General features: G+C 44.8%; 1 protein-coding gene across 4 annotated transcripts in view; it reads left to right on the top strand.

The window, feature by feature from the left end:
• Positions 1-12,197: 12,197 nt before the first annotated feature.
• Positions 12,198-16,815, top strand: part of Prpsap2 (phosphoribosyl pyrophosphate synthetase associated protein 2) — a 35,031-nt gene continuing 30,413 nt past the window's right edge. For 2 of the 4 annotated variants that reach the window (XM_052194431.1, XM_052194432.1), the window contains exon 1: positions 12,198-12,300. The gene's annotated coding sequence lies outside the window, so the exon portion shown is untranslated. Of the gene's footprint in view, positions 12,301-12,353; positions 12,613-16,815 lie in introns of those variants that run through there. The other 2 variants (XM_052194433.1, XM_052194435.1) reach the window with 1 other exon arrangement.

The following is a 16,815-nucleotide window of genomic DNA, read 5'->3' on the forward strand; positions in this document are numbered from 1 at the left end:
TCACTGGAACTTGCTGACTCCCGATCCAGCCAGAAAAATGCAAGCCTCAGGTTCGGAGAGACCCTGCTTCAGAGGAATAAAGGATACCCAATTCTCTTTTGTGGTCCCCATATGTGTACACATAGTGTATGAACCCATGTTTATACATACATACATACACATATGTATATATGTACATATGTTCACACGAACACATTGATTTACAATTTTTGAACAGAGCATTGGGGCTGGAGAGAGGGTGGCTCAGCAGTTAAAGACACTCATTGTTCTTGCAGGACTTGGGTTCACAATGCTCTTGTAATACTAGTTCCCAGGGATCTGATTCCCTCAATCTGGCCTCTAGCTCAGAGCAAGGAAAAGTAGGAATGTGTAGTCAGGAGCAGGTGCTGGGCAAGGTTGGAAGTGACTAAGAGGAAGCTTGGGTGGGGACAGGCATTCATTAAACCCACCTAATAGAAGGTCAGGATATCCAGACATCATTTCAGGAGGGTGGTAGAGGATGCAGACCTCAGATTTCAAGGGGCATCTAAGCTCTAGGATAGGGGTTCTGACTACCCTGCTGAAATGGTTCTTGCTGAAATTTTGTGCAGCAGAGATGATTATGTAAGTCCAAAATCGGAAGCCTATTGCAAAGGAGCTCCGAGGAGCCTGGGGAGAGTCTGCTCCAAAGAGGAGGATAAGATACAACAGAACTAGCAACAGAGTCACTTTCCAGCCAAAGTCTGAAGAATTTATTCTGCAAGAAGGAATGGGGTCATACAGGCTAGGGCCATGGGAATTGAGTTGGAAGGTTGCTGATGACTCATTTAAACCTGCTAAGTGCTAGTGGTTCAGGCAGAGGCAGAATTGTCATGAGTTTGAGGCCAGCAAGGCCTCATAATGAGAGCCTAACTTAAAAGTAAACACACCAAAGCCCACCAAGAGAAAAGTAACTCCTCTACCACTGATACCTATGTTGCCTTGTCGTCCTGTCCTTGGCTTTATGTACTCAAATGTGTTTCCCAAATCCCTGCTGTTTCCTGTGACCTCTCTCTCCTGCATAGATTTGTTTTTATATGTGTGAGAAGGTGCCTTTCTGTCTTTCCTGAAAAGACTTATTTTTACTTAGGTGTGTGCATCCACATGTGAGTATTCACATGTTCATGTATGAGCCACCTGAGGTAGATGCAGGGAACTGAACTCTAATCCAGCATTCTGCAAAGGATGCCAGTGCTCATAACCGCTGTGCCACCTCCCCAACCCCTCACTGTTCTTGGCTAAAAACATGTATTTAGTGAAAACGTTCTTTCCTCCCTGCTGTGGAAAAGTATCTGATTGAAGGTATTTCATTCAGTGTGAACTTCCAATATGGGGGGATGAAGCCCCTGATGACCCATAAGGCACAGGTGACATGAAGAGTTTTTGTTGGTACTGTGAATGGTGTATATGATACGGATGTGAGTGTCTCCCAATGGCTCCTGTTGGAGACTTGGCTCTAGCTGATGGTGCTATTGGGGGCAGGAGAGGAAGTTAGGTCATTGGGGTGTACCATTGATGGAATATTAGGTACAGCCCTTCCCTCTATCCAGCCACCATGAAATGAGAAGCTTTGTTTCACCACATGCTCTATCCATGATATACCACTTCCCTGAAAGGGTCCTTGCAGGTGTCATACAGGGAACTCCGCTAAGAGACAAGAGTGAGAAGTTGGTACAGACTGACTTACCAACCTGAATCAGACTTTGGGGAGTCTGATGCCAGGCAGTTCATTGTCAGCATAGTTAAAGCACAGTACAATTTGGGAAAAGGTTTCTAGGCAATATCCAGTCCAATCAGTCCAATTCCAGGTGCACAATAAAGCTTAAGATGTGACTACGTAGGAACTCTTTCACAAAGTACATGTGAGTGGGTTCTACAACTAAAAGACCTAGAATCCAGTGTGGTCTCTGACCAACAGCATGGAGGTCAATAGGCCATAAAGTATATCTGATATCTCTCCTAAGGATAGGTTATGGTCTAGGGAAAGAAGAGTCTAGGATAATCATTCTGGGGAATTTGAGTGGGATCATCAGGTCACTAACAACCTCCACTTGCAGCTTTCTGGATGGAATGCAGGCATTTGGTTTATATCTCCTCCATTGAGGAGACACCCCAGCAAGATTAGCATTTCTGATTCTCTTGGTGTTTTTCTGTGAATATAAGGACCTCTGTGCCCATAACACTTCACAAACCCTGTGACCATGGACTGAATTCTTTGAAACCATGAGTTAGAATACATCTTTCTTCCTTTTAGGTTATTTTGCCACAGCAACAGAAAGCTGACTAACCCACTGTAAGCTAACAGCCTGGGACTCATTTGTTAGTGCAGCTGAACTCAGCCTGTCCTGATGAGTTAGTGCATTTGTCTTCCACAGTTCTGGCTTTTAGACAGCCCAGACTTGAAGAGGAGCCTCCTTTCCTTCAGTCTCTGCCTTGACCCTGCTTCTCCATATGGAGACCTCTCTCTAGGCCCACATTTCTGGTTTCTCAAAAAAGCCCACTTTATTTGGCAGTGTGCTTTTGGCACCAGGATCAGAATTTATGGCCGAAAAGCTTTATTTTTTATTTTTATTTGGGGGCCCTTACTCATGCTAGGCCAGCAGCCTAACATTTACATTCCCAGAGTATAAGCACTATAAATTTAAAATCAGTTAGAAACTTATTTTTCATTACATCTGAAGCTTTTAAAAAAGCTACAAGATCAAAAATCAAAAATGTTTCATTAAGTGCCCACAAAATATAGTGTTATACTCAGTCTATTGAACATTCTTGAAGGTTTCAGGACAGCAGAAACACTTGCTTAGATTTTCTCACTGCAAGAAATCCCACAGTGGGTCTTAAGCTGAGTGAGTCATTTGCGGGCAAACTCATGAGAGAAAGTCCTGCAGAGTAGAGAGCAACCGTGCAGAGTACTCATCACGCATGTGATAGGAACAGAGTGTAAGTCCAAAAGCTAGGCTTAAAGAGAGACTGCCTGTGTTTGGGCACCTCTGTTGAACAGGATGTGTAGGAGACAACTGTATGATATCCTCCAATATCCACTCCCCATCCTTAGGAACAGCTTAAGGACTGAAGCTCCCAGAGTACAATTCCCAGTGACAACAGGACACGCTCCACATACCTGTCAGAATCCCAGTACTCACACTCGGCTTCAGCCACATGAGCCAAAAACTTGGGCCCAGCATCCTATTTCAACAATTCATGATTATGTTTGCTAAGTTTAAGATGGATTACTGAACTCAACCTATCTATCCTGCAGCTGGGGATGTAGCTCAGTGTTAGAGCCCTCTGCTGGATGCACAAGGCCCTCTTCAGCACTAAGCCTGCATGCATACACACATACACACAGGGGCAACAATGAGCACAGCAAAATACTTCCATCCACAGCACTGCAAACACCAAAGTTTTAGAAGGCAGCTGGGCACCTACATCAGGAGGTTCTTAACTGCCTGTAACTCTAGCTGTAGAGGTCCCAACACCCTTTTTCAGAGGCTGAAGTCACCTATACAAACATAATAGACAATTGTTTAAAACAAGGAAGGGAGGTAGCTGGGTATGGTGGCACAGCCTGTAATTCCATCTCTCAGGAGGCACCAAGTATGATTACTACCTCTCTACCTGGGATAAAGCAAAAACCATTCTTTTTTTTTTTTCTTGTTTGACCTTTAACAAAATTATCAATTATCACAGAAAAGAAAACAAATACCCAGGAGGCTGAGGCAGGAGGATTGCTGCATGTTTGAGACCAGTCTGAGGAAATAGTGCATGTGTGGGCCTTTCTCTGACCTCCATATGCATTCTGTGGCACACATGTGTCCCATACATACACACTGATACTGATACAATAAAATGTGATACACACACACACCTGACCTCCACAAGCACCAGGTATGCATTTGATGCACACACATGAATGTAAGCAAAACACTCATGCACATACAATAACTAAATCTAAAACAAGCCCAACTTGGCTCCCTTGACTGTTGAGCTGGTTTGGGCCTTTCCTGACTCTCCTGGTTGGTCTAGTGGCCATCTTACCCCTCTGCCTCTACTGAAATAATCAGAAGCCCTGTTTTCACTCCCTTGGAAGGACAGCCATACCACAGAGGAAGCCACTAAGGTCACTTGCCTGGACCCCTGTCTGACTACTTCAATCCAAGTCACACCCTACAGAGCTCCTTCATTAGTAACCATCTGTCTTAGTCAGGGTTTCTATTCCTGCACAAACACCATGACCACGAAGCAAGTTGGGGAGGAAAGGGTTTATTAATCTACAGTTCCAAATTCCTGTTCATCACTAAAGGAGGTCAGCACTGGAACTCAAGCAGGTCAGGAAGCAGGAGCTGATGCAGAGGCCATGGAGGGATGTTATTTACTGGCTTGCTTCCCCTGGCTTGCTCAGCCTGCTCTCTTATAGAACTCAAGAATACCAGCCCAGACGTGGTACCACTCACCAGGGGCCCTCCCCCATTTATCACTAATTGAGAAAATGCCACAGCTGGATCTCATGGAGGCACTTCTCCAACTGAAATTCCTTTCTCTGTGATAACTCCAGCCTGTGTCAAGTTGACACACAAAACCAGCCAGTACACCATGATTAAGGGAGGGAGCCGGGATTAGTGATGGGATCACTTTGGCCTAGACTCTGTCATGTGTCAGACATGTTCCTGTGTCCACATTTCAACAATATTTAAAGGAGAATCAGTCCTCTGCCACCCCTCCCTTGCTTTCCCTTCTCTCTGAGGGAAGCCAAGGCTTTCACATGCACAGTACAGTTAGTTGCTGTACTGATGAGCCACAGCCCAGCCCATCTTGAGCCTCTCTTGCTCATTACCTACTTACAAAGTATTTCCAAACTCTGTTCCTTCATCCACAAAGTAATACTTAGCTCCCTATTTCCCCTGGTTTGATTGGGTGGCTATTGCCGAGGGTCTCTCAACAGGTACAGCTTGCTGATGGCTAGGGCTGCTGTTGTGGGATAGCTTGTATAGGATGGGTGCCAGTTATGGCTCCACAACAGGGCCCAAACTCTGAGAATAAGACACTGGGAGACTTAATATCAGCCTACCAAAGATTTCTAGTCTTCTGAAGTGGAAAATTAGATGGAGGAGTGGTGGCAACAAAGAAAACGTCTAGCTGTGTGTGTGCGTGCAAAGGGGACCTAGGAAATGAGTCCTCTCACTGGGAATCATGGAAGCAGTGATAGGAACCAGCTTGGACTGGCTAATTAGAGTGGAATGATTTTTGGTTTTTTGTTTGTTTGTTTTGACTTTCCTTGTGCAAATATAAAACCACTAATTTTCAATGGAGAAAAGGGCATACACTTGATACTGTAGCTCTGTGAACTGAAGTTCTCAGAAGAAAGATCTGGGTAGGTGGATACCAATCAGAACTTCATGATTGGAAGAGTTGGAATGCTGGAAAACCAGAACAAAGCATCTTGGGTTTTATTCATCTCCTTTGGGACATCCTTGCCAATACCAGGTAAAACTTTTTGGAATGCACTAAATTTAGCAGACTACCAGCTTCCTCAAGTCAAAAGCCAAGAATGTCATGAGACAGCATCTGAGACCAACAAGAGCACAGATTTCTCCTCTCTGCTATCACCTGCTTACCTCGTGATCCCACAATGCATTTGGTAAGTACTTTGATTTACGACCTTATTTGCTGTGCAACTATAAAAACGTCATGAGACCATGTCTACATCCACGTTATTCAGAGCAACATGAATCCATGTTCCAGTGCTATGGGTATTCCAGTTTGGTCAAAAACTAGTTATCCTGTTTTCTTTGAGTTTTATATCAGCAACATACTTGTGCTAGCCATTTCTAGGTACTGTGTAATAGTGCTTATCAAGAGAGACAGACTCTATTCTCTTGGGGCTAAGAGAGGTTTGGGTAGAATTATTTATCCCATCATTGTCCCAATACAGACCAACAAGCCCCCTAACCAGAAATGCTCCAAAATACAAAACACTTTGAACACAGAGAGGATACAAGTGGAAATTTTTACACTATGAAACCTTGTTTCATACCCAAAATTATAATATAGTACAAAAGTAAATTTTGTGTTTAGACTTGAGCCTGATCTTTAAGTGCTTCATTGTGTATTTGCAGATTATCCAAAGTCCAGGGGACAAGAAATCAGAAATCCAAAACACTTCTCAAACATTTTCCACAGAGATAAGGATGTGGACGGTTGGTAACTGGGTTGGGTTCAAATTAGAGATTGTTTTATTTGAGAAGGGAGTGGCTTAGAGAAGACCAACAGTCTTCTCTTCTCTAAAACATGCCTCAATAGGGAGAGTTGGTGGGAGAGAAGACTGCAGAAGGAAGTGAATGCCTCCAGGGCAGGAATGGAGCACCAGGCTATGTCTGGGAGTCTGAAAACTAAGGGACACTGGCTTCGGAGCAGTCCTGGGCAAGCTGAGCTCAGAATTCTGCATGAGCTCAGCTGGGCAGGTCTGTAGCCCACTCTCCCTTCTCTCTGCAGCTTCCTCAGATGGTTCCCTCCAGGTGAAGAAAGAAAGGTGGTGGCTCCAAAATGTGAGCTAAAACGGAGCAAGCTCCTCACTGCAGTGGGAGCAGAGCTCCTGAGAGTGACTTGGTTACCAATGCTTGGGAACCTAAGGGCTGACGGGGTAACTTTCTCTGATTGGCCAATTCCATCTAAACACCAAAAGGTTCTGGGTGGAGTCAAACCTCCATACCATGAGGGTGTGTCCCAAGACAGAAAATCCAACAAATCCAGCGCTCAAAAAAGATCACAGGTGGAAAGTCATTTGTACTGGCTGGTTTTGTGTGTCTACTTGACACAGGCTGGAGTTATCACAGAGAAAGGAGCTTCTGTTGGGTAAGTGCCTCCATGAGATCTCAATTAGTGATCAGGTGGGGAGGGTCCCTTGTGGGTGGTACCACCTTTGGGCTGGTGCTCTTGGGATCTATAAGAGAGCAGGCTGAGCAAGCCAAGGGAAGCAAGCCAGTAAGGAACATCCCTCCATGACCTCTGCATCAGCTCCTGCTTTCAACCCTGCTTGAGTTCCAGTCCTGACTTCCTTTTGTGATGAACAGCAATGCAGAAGTGTAAGCTGAATAAAACCTTTCCTCCCCAACTTGCTTCTTGGTCATGATGTTTGTGCAGGAATAGAAACCCTAAGACAAATTGGTACCAGCATAGTGGGGTATTCCTGTGACAACCTGACCATGTTTTGGGGAGGACTGTGGAGGGACTTTGGAACTTTGGGCTAGATGATCCATTCGATATTAAGAGCTTGGTGGAAAGTTCTGTAGGAGCTTGGAAGACAATGTTAAGAACAGTGCAGAAGATGGAGGCCTGGCTTGTGAAATTTTAGAGGGAAGATTAAAGACTCTTACAGTGGCCATGTTTTGGTTGTGAAGATTCTGTGGTTTTGGTTAGCTGGGGCTGAAGAATCAGCTGTGATTAACAAGACACCAGAACCACTAAATCGAACCTTTGTGTTACTGGGACTATTGATGCTGGTTAGCTGGAGCTAAGAAATTAGCAGTGATTAAGAAGAGACCAGCATCACTGAGGTGAAATCTTCTTGGAAGTGTTTTCTGACAGCACAGAGAGTATGTTCCAGAGATAGCCACAGTTGTATTTTGTGCTGTGTCTGGACTTGGTACTGTGTAAGAGTCACCCAGATGGTTCTGGTTTTGAAGGCATGAAGGGGTCATGAAGAGCAGCTGAGGCTCTTGGCACAGTGATAGGCCACGGAAGGCCATTGGTGAAGGTGCAGCCTCAGTTGCAATTGATGGCCCAGGACTTGAAGGGGTCATGCATAGGAGCAGAGGCTTGTTACCATGAAGAGAGCCTATGAGAGGCTATTGGTGAAGCCTAATTACAGTGGAAGATAGCAGTGTTTTGGAGATGCCAGTACCATGCCATGACCACCAAGAACAGCAGCAGCAGTGGAGTACAGGCAGCTGTAGCCTAGAAGACAAGCTGTGTGCTACAAAGGGCAGAGCTGGAGAAGTGACCCAAGCCCTTGGAGGAGCCCAGAAGATCGTGAGTTGGATCCCAGACATTGAATCATTGGATTTTGAGTTTTGTTTTTGGTTGTGACTGTGCCCTGATATGTTTCCCTCTTGAAAAAAGTATTTTAGTGGAGCCCACAGTTAAGAGACTTTGAATTTTTAAAAGACTGAATTTTAAAGATATTGGACATTTTAAAGTGATTGAACTCTTAATATGTAAAGACTGTGGGACTTTTAAAGTAAGTTAGATCTTGGGGATGAATAAGAAAGTAAGAGTTGAGGCTTAATAGTGATGTGTTTGTGTGTCAAGTTGATAAGGGGTCAATTGTGCTGGCTGGTTTTGTGTGTCAACTTGACACAGGCTGGAGTTATCACAGAGAAAGGAGCTTCAGTTGGGTAAGTGCCTCCATGAGATCCAGCTGTGGGGCATTTTCTCAATTAGTGATCAGGTGGGTAGGGCCCCTTGTGGGTAGTACCATCCCTGCGCTGGTTTCTTGGGTTCTATAAAAGCGCAGGCTGAGCAAGCCAGGGAAAGCAAGCCAGGGGAAGCAATCCAGTAAGAGACATCCCTCCATGACCTCTGTATCAGCTCCTACTTCCTGACCTGCTTAAGTTCCAGTCCTGACTTCTTTTGTGATGAACCGCAATGCAGAAGTGTAAGCTGAATAAAACCTTTCCTCCCCAACTTGCTTCTTGGTCATGATGTTTGTGCAGGAATAGAAACCCTGACTAAGACAGTCATCTTTGGCTTAAAGAGTCCAAGTTAAATCTCAGACATGAAACCCTGTCTCTGTCTGCCTCCCTCCCTTTTTGTTTTTTAGAGACAGGGTTTCTCTGTGTAGCTCTGGCTGTCTGGAACTCTCTCTGTAGACCAGGCTGGTCTCAATCTCACAGAGACCCACCTTCCTCTGCTTCCCAAGAGCTGGGATTAAAGGCCTGTGCCACCACCACCAGTAAGCCAGTTTCAATCAATCACCAATAAATCAAAAGTCCTGTACAGGTTGTATTTATGTTTTTAGGAATACCCACATGTGTAACTAATTTTTTTTTCAAATCCTATTTTTAATGATGGTTCTTAAACACTTTAACCTCCCTTGTAGCCCACCACCCATCACAAGTAGTGTAAAGAAAAGGATATGGGGATGGGGGTGGACCTGTTTAGAAAGGATCTTTGGAGTAACTTCCATCTGTGTTGTCTGGAAATTGGCAATTCAGTTCACAGATTAGCAGGCAGCAGCAGCAGCTCGATCCACTCGCAAACACCTCACATACACCAGCAGCCCAGTTCAGTAGAGTCAGGTTCACAACAGTGGTGACAGGACCTAGCAGAGACAGCCAGGCCTCAAGTCTTAGCTCCAGTCAGCAGGAGGCACCAAGGAGGGACACCAGGAGAAGTTCTAGGCTGTGCCTCTCTCAGGGAAGCGAAGATCTGCCGATACAGGAGACCCAAAGGTGTTGCCCAGCTAGCTGGACCAGCAAGCCAAGCTCTGTCTCCGTCACTCCATGGAGTCCTAGTTATACCCTTCAAACATCACGTGTCCTCCGTGAGCCTTGCCTCAACACGTGCATCCAATCAGCTTGAGTCCTTGCAAGTGGCAACAAACCAGCACACAACCAGAAGCGTTTTGTGTGTTTCCCTCTATAGTGTCCTGACAATGCAGCTCAACTACCCAAGAAGGTAAGGTAGACCCATACACACATGCTGTTAGCAAAGCATCCTTCATCACGTGTCCTTTCACGTGCTTGCTTTAGGAGAACATCATCCCTCCTGTGTCTGCCTCAGTGAAATGTTTCCTTCATGAGTCTGCCTGAGCCTTTACACTTATGTCCACTTTAATGAAACGTTTCTTCACATGTTTGCCCCAGCAAAACACCACCCAACTAGTTGACTGTCTAAAGAACTCTTAAATTTCCACTTTCCACATGTAAGGACAATTGAGACAAAAAGCGGATAAAGTGGAAAAAGAGCATGGCAGAGTGCATAGGGTCTGGAGGGAGGCAAGGGAAGAGGGATATGTAAATTACATCATAATCTCAATCATTAAAAATGATTTAAATTAATGTTTAAGGAATACATTCGAGTAAAACTTTTTAAAAGTGCTGTAAAAGAGACATGTCTCAGGAAAATTGTCAGGCAAAGGAATATAAACTCACCTATGAATTATCACCTTTACCTAATCTAGCATTCAGTTTTTTTTTTTAAGATTTATTTATTATATGTAAGTACACTACTGTAGCTGTCTTCAGACACTCCAGAAGAGGGCATCAGATCTTGTTATGGATGGTTGTGAGCCACCAGGTGGTTGCTGGGATTTGAACTCAGGACCTTCAGAAGAACAGTCTGTGCTCTTAACCACTGAGCCATCTCTCCAGCCCCCAGAATTCAGAGTTTCAAACACTTATGTTCTTTGCCTATAAAATAACAGTCAGTGGAGACCTGATGGCTACTCTACTCCTCTGCCTTGTGTGCACACACACACATACACACACAAACTGAGCTTTCATTTTAAGAATAAGAGGTGGTTTATTCTGAAGCCATTTTGAGTGGCCATGGCCCAGGAACTCTAAATGGGTTTCTCTAAATTCTGAGTTCCAATGTAGAAGTAGGTCCATGAATTTTTTAAAAATAGTTTTACAGAACAAAGACAATTATTAAGTGAAACTTAAAATGCATTGTTAGGTGCATCGGAGAGGTGGGTACACTGGAAAGGTAGGTACACTAAGAAGTGGGTGCATTAGAGAGGCGGGCCCAGGGAGATGGGGGAGGCTTCTGTTAACTTAGCTAACCACTCCTCCCACCAATCCAAAAGCTAAAAGATTGCCCTTAGATAAGTTAGTAGATTCTAAAAAGTTTGTTTCTATTCGTCACAAAATGTTGGTTCCGACACAGAGGTGGCCAAGAAATGGAGGGCCAGAACTAATCCAAGAAAAGGTAAACTAGCCTCTGAACCTGCAACATCCCACTCTCCCCCACAGGACCGAAATTTGAATCAGTCAGCCAGACAAAGCTGCTTTTCAGTTTTTATGCACACTTCCCATGAATTCTAGCTACCCACATGCCCTCCTATGAATTCTAACCATCCCCAGCCTTCTGATAATTAATTCTAGCCATCTGTGCACCCTCTAGTAAATGTCTGCATGCCTCACTTGTGAACTGGGAGTGCAGTGGATGAGAGCCCTTAAGTATACACATGGAGCAAGGCACTGTAGGCGGCAACTGTTCATTGCTTTGTCACTGGAATCTGAGTACCCATAGCAATTAAATGGAGATAAGTCTTACACCATTTCTGAAAGTTATTGTTAATATTTATTAATATAAAACATAGATAAATGCATAATAAATGCCTTGATTCCTGGCATGTGCTACATGTCTGTTATGTTAGAAATACTAAGTGATCACCATATTTCAAGGTATAAAGGATTCAGCAATGATATATTAACAACAACCAATTTGCTAGGAATGATGGCCACACTTTTAATCCTAACACTCAGGAGGCAGAGACAGATGGATCTCTGTGAGTTCCAGGTTACCCAGAGCTGCAAATTGTTTTGAAACAATAACGCTTAGAATTTTTAATTATTTGTATGTGTTTATGTGTGGGTATATGCTGTGAGTGCAGGAGGAGGCCAAAGATATCAGGGGGACTTGGAGCAAGAGTTACAGGCAGTTGTGAACTGCCTTACATTGGGCAGTTCATCTGGGAACCAAACTCAGCTCCTCTTGAAAAGCAGTATATACTCTTAACCACTGAAAAGAAGGAAGGGACAATAAAATAATTATGAATGATAACAGCACATCGATTGCATGCCAAGAACCATGTTGAAAGGTTTGCAGATTTCTCACTCACTCCTCCCAACCCCAGGAGATGGGGGTACTGCTGTCATCTCTTTTTTCAGAAGAGGAAATCGGGCCAAAGAGGTGACTTGCTCAAGCTTGCAGGACAGTAAAGAGGAATCCAGCCAGAACCTGTGAATTTCAACCACACTTTTGACCACGCCCACACAACAATCCTCCCGCCCACCCCTGCGGGCCACGCCCACAGTATCAAATGCACCGCCTTCTCTTACCCCTCCTTCTGCCCCGCCCCTCTCCCGCCCGACCACGCCCCTCGACGGCCTCGTCCACTCCAGTCAGTTGCCCTCAGGCCCCGCCCCCGGCCTCGTAGTCTCGGACGACTTTCTCGCGCTTAGAGTCGCCATTTTGCTGTAAGACGCCGTGCGGGGTTCTGAGCTCTCTTCCTTCGGCAGCCGAGGCTGCGGCGGGCCGGGCTGGGGTCGGGACCAGGTAGGCGGGCGGGACCCGCGGCGGGCGGACGGCGGGCTCCGCGAGCCCGCACGATGCCGGGCGGGAGCCGTAGCCCTTGTTGCTCCGGGGCGAGCCCGGGGCCCCGTGTTCTCCATGGCCTTAGTGGATGATTGGCCTCCATTCAGATGCAGGAGGAGCGGCATGAGATACTCTGCACGAAAAATTTTTCCTTAATCTGTTACATTGTTGATAAGGATTCATTTTTCTTATTTTGATATTGGCACAATTTGGGTGTTTAGCTTTTGTGAGGGATACGAAAATACTGAACCCAGCTTTGAGGCCTGAGGAAGTGTGAGTTCTAATGTTTTATGGTTTCTTTTTTTTTTTTTTCTTGCGGGGCTGGGGTCGAACGCAAGGTGAAGCAATGCAAGCGGCCTGCCATTGACCCATCTCATGCCCTAGTGTTTAACAATTTAAATGCACAAATAAAAATTATGCATGCTACTGAGCCCCACTATAGGAAACCTTTCTTGTCCTTTAACTACTGTGGTTTGTATCATTATTACCCAATTTTTGCAGAGATATGCACGTTATATTCATTTGCTACTCTGTGATTTAGCATAGAGCCAGTGTTTCTGCTCTTAAATAATCGCGCAGTTTGTGGGGATTGATGGTACACCCCTTAATCTCAGAGGTAAGTGGAAGGGATCTTGATTGAGTTCAAGGCTGACCAACATGGTCTGCATAGCGAGTTCTGGGCAAACAGGGCCACAAAGTCTTTTTTTTTTTTTTTTTTAATTGCATTTACCATCATTGACCATATAGCTCTATACTTGGGATAAACTCCAAGAATTGACAGCACCAAACATAGTTCTGTGCTCTTTCTTTGGCATTTAATATGTATTTTTTTTCTGAATAAGGTATGCTTGCAATAGACATTTCAAAATCTGGGTATTTGTCTGATTCTATTGAATCATCAGGTTACCAAGTCATGTTCTCTGTGACTGAGAGTCGTGCAACCTATTGTTGTATGCAAGGAACTGTATTACAAATCAGACTGCTACGGCACTCTGTCCTTTAGGGGCCACTGTTGTGAGGAAGAGGCTAAGGAGAAGCTTTTACCTAGTATGACTTAGTTAAAAAGTCTGGAAAGTAATGACAAACCTGTTTTCCTATTAAAACTGCTTCCCGGGGGTGTGGGGGCTGGAGAGCTGACTGGTTAAGAGTACTGGTTCAAGACTGGATGGGTTCCAGCACCCACCGCATGGCAGCCTACAGCCACCCCTGACACCTTCTACAGGTCTCCCAGAGTACCAGACACACGTGGTGTGCAGACAAAACACCCATACACATTAAATGAATAAAATTAAAGCAGTTACTTCTCCAAATTTAAAATAGTTTTAGATCTATTTCCTATTTCTCTCAAGTTGTCACAAAAAACAAAACAACAACCAAAAAACCCCTCAAAACTCTCAGAACAGCATTAGCCATAAGAAAGCAAAATGGCAGTGACCACAGAATGTGGAAGAGTAGTGTGCCTTCAGCTCTGCCCTGCAGTTTCTCAATTATTTTAATTTTATTTTGGAGATGGGGGTTTCTCTCTGTAACAGCCCTGGCTGGCTATCTTGGAACTCTTTGTAGATCAGGCTGGCCTCAAACTCAGAGATCTGCCTGCCTCTGCCTCCCAACCTCAGGGATTAAAGGTGTGTGCCACCACAGCCAGGCCTCAACTTTTATTTTGTACTTTTTAATCTATCTATTCTTAATTAACTAATTTGTGTATTTATTGGCTCCCCGGGGCAGGATTTCTCTATGTAAACCTGGCTGTCCTGGAACTTGCTCTGTAGACCAGGCTGGGCACCAATTCAGAAATCCACCTGCCTCTGCCTCGCAAGTGGTAGGATTAAAGGTGCCAACACCATCTGCCTGTATTTTTTTTAGTGTTGGTGATTAAACCCAGGTCTACAGCACAAAGCACCCAATTTTCACTAAGGTACACTTCTAATCCATCTCATCAAGGCCAGCTTTTTCCCCCATGCTGGAGCTGGAACCCAGGCCCTGTGCATGCTCTTCAACTGAAGCAGATTTTCCAGGAGTGAGTTAATGAAAGTAACTCCTGTATCCTTTTTGCTAACAAATGGCTTTCAATTCTGCTTGGGAACTATTGCACCTGAAGTGAGGCTTTGTTCAGCATACACTGGTTGAGCCTCTGCTGCCTGGACCTTCCGTTTTGGTGGAGAAGCTGTTTCCAAGCCTCTGTCTTCATTGTCTGGGAGGTCTGCAGGTCTAGGTTGTAGCTCAGGCCTGTTGTGGTGTAGGCCCCAGCTGTTTTCCTCTAGCTGTCTTTAGAAGGGTTGATTATGCAGTGGATGCTTTAGAGAGGAAACAGGACAAAAGGTGCAGCTTTGTCATTTTTAGTATGATGATGAAATACAATGGCAGCAAAGCCATCTAACACAAGTCATCTTCAGCGTGGCGACCGCTCCACTCATGAGACCTGACATGTTGTCTCTTTCAAAGATGAATATGATTTGTTCTTCAAAAGGTCTTGGTAGTCTCTGGAAAAGATGTGTTTTCACCCATGCATAAATAATTTTCATATTCTAGAGTAAGTTTAGGTTAACATGAAGGCAGTTACAGCACATGGGCGTGGGGAACAGTCTCTATACTCTCCATTTCACAGGGAAACTGCTAAGGAATACTGCCAACTGGTGATGCTTAGTCTGATAAATAGCATATTGAAGTAGGCTGGTCTTAGTGGCACATGCATACCTTTAATCTCAGTATTTGGGAGACAGGTGGATATCTGTGAATCTGAAGCCAGCCTTGTCTTCATAGTGAGTTCCAGGACAGCCAGGGCTACCTAGAGAGTCCCTGTCTCAAAGAAACAAAAGCACTGTTGGAATTTCTAAGTGGGAGGGAGAGAGGAACTAGAGGCAGCTCTTAGAGGTGAACAGCTTGTGAGTTGGGCAGTCATAGTGATGTTCAGATGCCCTTTCTAGGTGCATGCCCTGCTTGCTTCTGCTGTTCTAGGGTGGGCATACATTAGGATTTGGCATGGAACCCAAGGCATGCCTTGTGCTAGGCAAGCCTTCTACTATTAAGCTACACTCCAACCCTTATGTCAGAGTTTGATTTTATAAGCTGTTGCTCTGGATTCAGCTTTGGAGACCAGGCAGGCTGCTATGTTCATTTGAGCCACAAAAGGAGAGGCTTCAGGAGATGTTCTGGAGGAGTACAGGGTCAAGAGAGGCTGGGCTGTTGTGTGAGTGAAGAGTAGAATGTTTCCTTTAAATCTTCAAGGAAAGAAGCACAGGCTGCAAGGAGAGGAAGACCAGTTCTAAGGTAGAACTTGGTTTAATGGGCCTCAGAGATGAGGGCACCAGTCCTAGGGACTGGAATCCTGTAGACCCAGCAGAGAGAGGCTATAAGAACCCATCCTAACCCTTAATACTTATGTCGCCCCCATCCTCTCAGGGTCTCTTGTATTGTTATTTAGGAACTTCTTATTTGAAGTTTAAGGGCTGTAAAGAAGTGGCGACCCCAGGCATTTTACTGCATTTAGTAGACAACTGTTAGGAACTGCTGTGTGATTGCTGCAAGCCCAAACTGGATCCTCTGCAAGAGCAGTAAGTGCTCAGCACCCTCACACCCTCACTCCAGTCCTGCTGGTGTAGTGTTTCTTTTCCACCACCCCATTTTTTGAAACTAAGCCAGAATCTCTGAAAACCAGGATTGAAATACTTGTTACAGAAGGACAGGATAAGTTTTCAGGCTTTGTGGCTGTGCTCTGTATATCTAGAAATAATAATGAAATGGTCCAGGCTTTGGAAGGACTGGGCTTGACTGAGTAGTATCTTTTCACGGTGTGCACCAGTGGATTCCTTACCAACTTGAGTTGGTTGGCTGTGCAGACATTTGTTCATGACTTATTAGCTTTAGAGAAATTGCCCCACAGCCTGTGTTGGAGCCCTGGGCTTCCCATTTAGAATATCCCTTAAAGGCTGCTCTGCTACAAATGTGCTCTTCTAGCTTGGTGATCCCACTGTATGTGTGCAGGAAGCCTGTCTTAGATGATGATCCTCTGACCACAGCATAGCCACACTGCGCAAGTTGAGGCAGCAGTTAGGAAGAATAAACTAGCTTGTCCCGTAACTCAAGATATTTGAACAAGCAACTTATAGTCATGGTGATACTCTTTTGAGCTAGAAACATTGAATGTGTTTTTATAGAGTTCAATGTCTGAATGTGTGGGGAAGGCCTGAAGCAGTGTGTGTGTGAAGTGATAGAACCCCAACTGCCAGAGGAAGAGACCTGGAAGAGCCAGGGTGGGGCTGGCAACTAGCAAGATGTATTTGTTTGGGACATAACAAATATTTTAACTTTCATAATCAAATAAAAACACTAAAACAAAGCAAAACACAGCCAAGTCAGCCTCCCGAGAGCTAGCCAAGCTGAGTAAACAGAGAAGACAGAAGGATGTGTGTACTTGGATAGTCACATCTTCACCCAATCTAATACTCTCCCTGTGAGGGGAGGATTCATAGCCCAGAG

The sequence above is a fragment of the Apodemus sylvaticus genome, chromosome 10 (assembly GCF_947179515.1).
Source record: "Apodemus sylvaticus chromosome 10, mApoSyl1.1, whole genome shotgun sequence".
Lineage (NCBI taxonomy): Eukaryota > Metazoa > Chordata > Mammalia > Rodentia > Muridae > Apodemus > Apodemus sylvaticus.